The sequence below is a fragment of the Hevea brasiliensis genome, chromosome 15 (genome assembly GCF_030052815.1).
Source record: "Hevea brasiliensis isolate MT/VB/25A 57/8 chromosome 15, ASM3005281v1, whole genome shotgun sequence".
Taxonomy (NCBI): domain Eukaryota; kingdom Viridiplantae; phylum Streptophyta; class Magnoliopsida; order Malpighiales; family Euphorbiaceae; genus Hevea; species Hevea brasiliensis.
Window position 1 is genome coordinate 72066526 of NC_079507.1, and position 5517 is coordinate 72072042.

The 5517-nt window shown below is 37.9% G+C and overlaps 1 long non-coding RNA gene across 1 annotated transcript; it reads right to left on the reverse strand.

Moving 5' to 3' along the window:
* Nucleotides 1-4294: 4294 nt before the first annotated feature.
* On the reverse strand, nucleotides 4295-5070 carry LOC131173771 (uncharacterized). Its single transcript, XR_009144088.1, has 2 exons — nucleotides 4874-5070; nucleotides 4295-4676 (listed from the first exon to the last, which is right to left on the reverse strand). It is a non-coding gene; the product is annotated as an uncharacterized LOC131173771 (long non-coding RNA).
* Nucleotides 5071-5517: the final 447 nt, after the last annotated feature.

Consider the following 5517-nt stretch of genomic DNA (forward strand, 5'->3'; position numbering starts at 1 on the left):
GAATCGGACCAACCGAATCAAACCGAACCGGATCGTACAGGTCGAATCGCACCGGCCATTTTTTTCTTCTTCCTTCCGCCCGTTTTCTCTCTCCTCTCTCCACGCCATAGCAGGCCCAGCCTTTCTAGCTCGCCGGCACACCGCCCTAGCTAGTCTCCCTCGCCCGCTATCGCCTAAGACGCCAGAAAAACGCAGCCGAAGACGCCCCAACGCGCAGCGCATCATTTCGTCTTCCCGGGCCGATCCAGCCACCAATCGGACCGGATCTTATGTCAAACCTCTTCTACACTTCGAGAGCTTTCCATAGACACCAAGAAGACCAAAATCCATCGAGCGGTTTGCCCAATTTTTATCCGGGAAGTTTTAGTCCATTTCGACTTTTGTGCTAAATTTCTCGCAAACCGTGAACTCTACGAGAAAACCGAGAGCACCGAAGTGCTCCACTCATCAAGAGCTTTGTGGCAATACCAATTTCAAAATTTTTCGACATCGTTTTTTCGTGGGTCCCGCGAAACTTCATAGTATTTTTCTGAGCACTAAATGAGTTTAGAAAATTCTGTAAAAATTATATACTAACCCCTGTATTGTGGACTTCATGTGAGTACTTTCAATTCGCAAAAATTTAATGATTTTTCTAGTCTGTAAAATTCAGGCCGGATAGATAGGTTACTGAAAAAGTCTTAGAATTGGATCGAGATTTTAACTACCCCACCATTATTAGACATCCCGAGCGCGTTCCCGAGGTCAGAATCGGCATAGGTAAACCCGAACCTTACTTTTTCTTAGTTATTTAGTGCTTGAATTGGATTAAAAATCTATAAAATATTCGTGATAGCTTAGAAAATTATAATTTCTTTTGCATTAGCTTAATAATAATGCTAAGGACCGCGGGGCAAAGTTTTAGAATTTTTAGAGCTCATTTGAGTAGTTTTTGCAAAAGGGTTAATTATAAGGACTAAACTGTAATTTTTTATATTATGATTGTTGACTGTTTGGATGGGCTCAGGAGGGGCTGTGTGATGTGATTGAGTTGTGGGTGTGTAGTTTGTAGATATATAAATGCATTTTAAGCCCTTTTGCATGTTGGGTAGGTCCTAGATATAGGGGAGACTCTGCAGGATTTTCGGCACGACTTAGGACATCTTTGGTCCTTTCTTAGTTTGTATTGAGTCAAATTTATTAAATAATTGTAATAAAATTGTCAGGTGAGCAGGGACAGCCTTCCTCGTCCGCCCAGCCGCACAGTGACTTCGGTTAAGTCTGTGAGTAAAATATTAATTTTAATTATAATTTCGATATTATTATATGTTTAAGTATGCCCATGCACCACTTATAAATATGTATCTATGTAGTTAAATACTATGCACATTTTATATTGCATTCATAATTGTTGAAGTGCCATGAATGTTGTTTGTGGTAATCTGGAGCAGTGTAAGTGCGAGGCGTGCGTGATATGGTATTGGATATGGACAGGACGGGTAGACACGGCTTGAGAGACACTCGCTGGGACCCCGCATTTGATTTATTAAGCGAAAGTCCAGCTTGAGAGACACTCGCTGGTAGAGGTTGGATTAAGAGAGCTGTATAGGGGATCAACTTCCATATATGTATTATTTGACAGTGTTGTGTAACACCCCTGATTTTTTTTATATATTATTATTGGGCTTCGTGTAGGTATCCTCAATTCGCGGAAATTCGACAGTTGTCCGGATCTGTGAATTTCCGGCCAGACAGACCAGCTACCGGAAAAGTCTCCGAATTGGATCGAGGTTTTGGCTACCCCACCATTGTCATGCATCCCGAGCGCGTTCCTGAAGTCGGAATCGGCAAAGGTAAACCCGAACCTTACTTTTTCGTAATTTTCTAGTGCTTAAATCCATAAAATATTCGTGGTAGCTTAGAAAATTATGATTCTTTTTGCAATAGCTTAGTAATATTGCTAAGAACCGCGGGGCAAAGTTTTAGAATTTTTAGAGCTGATTTGGGCAGTTTTTGCAAAAATGGTCAATTATAGGGACTAAATTGAAATTTTACATATTGTGATGGATGATTGATTTGATGGGCCCAGGAGGGGCTGTGTGATGTGATTGAGTTGTGGATATATGGATTGTGAGTATAGAAGTGTATTTTGAGCCCTTTTGCAGGTTGGGTAGGTCCTAGGTATAGGGAGACTCACCGGATTTTACACGACTTAGGGCGTATTGTTCTTTTTCTTTGTTTGTATTGAGTCAAATTTATTAAATGATTGTAATAAAAATTGTCGTGAGCGGATGACCTTCTTCCTCCGCCCACCGCCAGTGATTGTCGTCAAGTCCGTGAGTAGAATATTAATTTTAATTGTAATTTCGATATTATTATATGTTCAAGCATGCCCATGTATCACTTATATGCATATATTTATGTAGTTAAACTCTAGGCACGATTCATGTTGCATTCATAATTGTTGATGTGCCATGGATGTTGTTGTGGTAATTTGGAGGCGGTGTGTGTGCGTTGGGGTGCGTGTGATGTGGTGTGGACTATGGATAGGGCGGGTAGTCACGGCTTGAGTAATTGGGACCCGATCCTTCGAGGGTAGTCACGGCTTGAGTAATTGCTGGGACCCTCGATTTGGTTATTAAGTGGAAGTCCGAGCTTGAGTAATTCGCGGGCACCAGGTTGGATTTAAGAGAGTCGTATAGGGATCGGCTCCCATATGTTATGATTTATACTACAGTGTGTGTTAGTGCTCAAAATTATCTGTTGTATGTTATGATGTGAAAATGTTGTTTATGTTGCATTTCAATCTGCAGGTTTTATTAGTTTTATATAGTGATAGGGATTATGGTTAAAATTTATATTTTACTCTGAGTCGAACGCTCACTCTGTTCAAAAATTTTACAGGCACAGGAGGATATTTTTGAGGTTAACTCGCTTTCTCCCTCGCAGGTCAATTATTACTGTTTGTATAAACTTGTTAAATCTTAGAATTTCCGCATGTGTTAGAAATGTTTATTTGATTTGGGTCTGTAAACTAAATTATTATTTTGGGACCTGTAAACTTAATATGCTATGCATGTTTGATGGATTGGATGAGGGAGCTGAGCTCCCATTTATTATTATGTTGATGAGTATGTGGAGGGTGAGCTGAGCTCCCCAATTGACTATATATTGTATTTACAGGTCGGGTGAGTCGAAAACTCCCCGTTGGTAAGTCCATTTTATGGCCGGACTCTGTCCGTTTGTTTTCTTGAAATTGGGCCCAAATGGGCCTTAGAGTTGGGTTAATGAACAGTTAGGCTTACTACGGGCCTCGGGGGCTTTAGGCTGGCCCAGGTCCTAGTGCCGGTCCGGCCCATAGGTTGGGTCGTGACATGTTGGGTGTGTGAGTACTCCAAATTGCCTTTTGCTGTTATGATATGAAAATATTGATGATGTTGCATTTCACTCCACAGGGTGCATTAGCTTTAGATAGCTATAGAGATTATGGTTAAAATTGATATTTTACTCTCTGAGTCGAACACTCACTCTTGTTCATCTATTTTTTTCAGGCTACCGGAGGATTATTTGTTGTGGCTAACGTGCTCTTCTTCTTCGCAGGTCTATTAATAGTATTTAATGTATTTTGTACAATTGAGTTAAATTTTAGACTCCGCATGTGTTAGAAATACTTATTTTCATTTTGGGTCTATTTTTAACTGTATGTATGATGAGATTGGATGAGGTAGCTGAGCTCCCATTTGAGTTATGATATTTTGATTATGTAGAGGGTGAGCTAATCTCCCCAATTTATTATATATTGTGTTTACAGGTCGGGCGAATAAAAAACTCATTTTATGACCAGACTCTGACCGCTTGAATTCTTGAATTTGAGCCCAAATAGACCTTAGAGTTGAGTTGAGGAATAGTTAAGTTTACTACGAACCTCGAGGGCTTTAGATTGGCTCAGGTCCTAGTGCCGGTCCGACCCATAACTTGAGTCATGACAATAATTTTTTATTATAAGAAATTAAGTATATAATTTTTTAATTTTTTTAATTATGATAAACAATAACAAGGTAGGTTTATTTTATATAATTTATAACTATGACTATTAGTTTTTTTAATATTAATTAAATTATAACTATTATCATAATTTTTATTATTATTAATATGACTCTTAGTTTTTCTATTATTAATCAAATTATAATTAATATCATAAATTTTTATTATTATTAAATGTCTTATAGTCTATCATTAATTAATGTTGTAAATTTGTTAAGAACAATAAGGGCAAAATGTATAAATATGAAAAAAAAAATTTAATGGAATGCCATTTGTCATTAAAGTTTATTTTCAGATCAGATTTATTATATTTATTTATATAGATATAAATATAGATATTTATTGTTCCAGAAACTTGGAGCTATTTACGGATAATTCTGTAGAAATGCTGAGCAGAGAGTTGACGAAGCCTGGATGAGTACTTGTCATAGCCTGTATTATCATTGCCATAGCAAATTTCAGATGACATCTTTCTAGCTTATTTTTACCTATAGAAGTGATTGAAGGCAGAGAGGCTTCTACTTGTCAACCCAGCTTCTACTTGTCAACCCATACTGCGGGGAAACTCATATTCGGGTGTCCATTGTAGCCACTAATTCAGAAATTTAAACATTCAACAGGTGCTAGATACTGTAGTTGGTAAAGATCACTTGCTGTGAAAGGAAAACCAGAGTTAGTAACTATGGTCTGTGGTAATGAAAGCAAACATATAAACACTCATTGAGGAGAAATTGCTCAAAACGCAATGTAAAACTATGATGGACTCGGTTCATACTTCATAAAAAGGAAAAAACACTCATAACGTTCATTAGAAATCATCTAGTATTGGAGCAAAGAATATAAAACTAACTCATTTTGGCATCGGTGGATACATAAATGATTGCAAGATAAAAGGTCCAGTTATTTGTTGAAACGACTTGAGACTCGTAATACTCTCCATTAGAATATCATTGTTCAAATCAAGAGATGAGGAAGCACTCTTTATGTGTTTGCTTGATCTTTTGCCAGGATGATGATCATTTGAGTACATAATGCGCTTCATCTTCGCCGCCACTGATAATTATCCTATTTAAAATCCATCGAGCAGTTTGCTCAATTTTTATCAGGGAAGTTTTAGTTCATTTCGACTTTTGTGCTAAATTTCTCGCAAACCGTGAACCCTACGAGAAAACCGAGAGCACCGAAGTGCTCCACTCATCGAGAGCTTCGTGGCAATACCAATTTCAAAATTTTCCGACACCTTTTTTTGTGGGTCCCGCGAAACTTCATAATATTTTTCTGAGCACTAAATGAGTTTAGAAAATTCTGTAAAAATTATATACTAACCCCTGTATTGTGGACTTCATGTGAGTACTTTCAATTCGCGAAAATTTAATAATTTTTCTAGTCTGTAAAATTCAGGCCGGATAGACAGGTTACTGAAAAAGCTTTAGAATTGGATCGAGATTTTAACTACCCCACCATTATTAGACATCCCGAGCGCGTTCCCGAGGT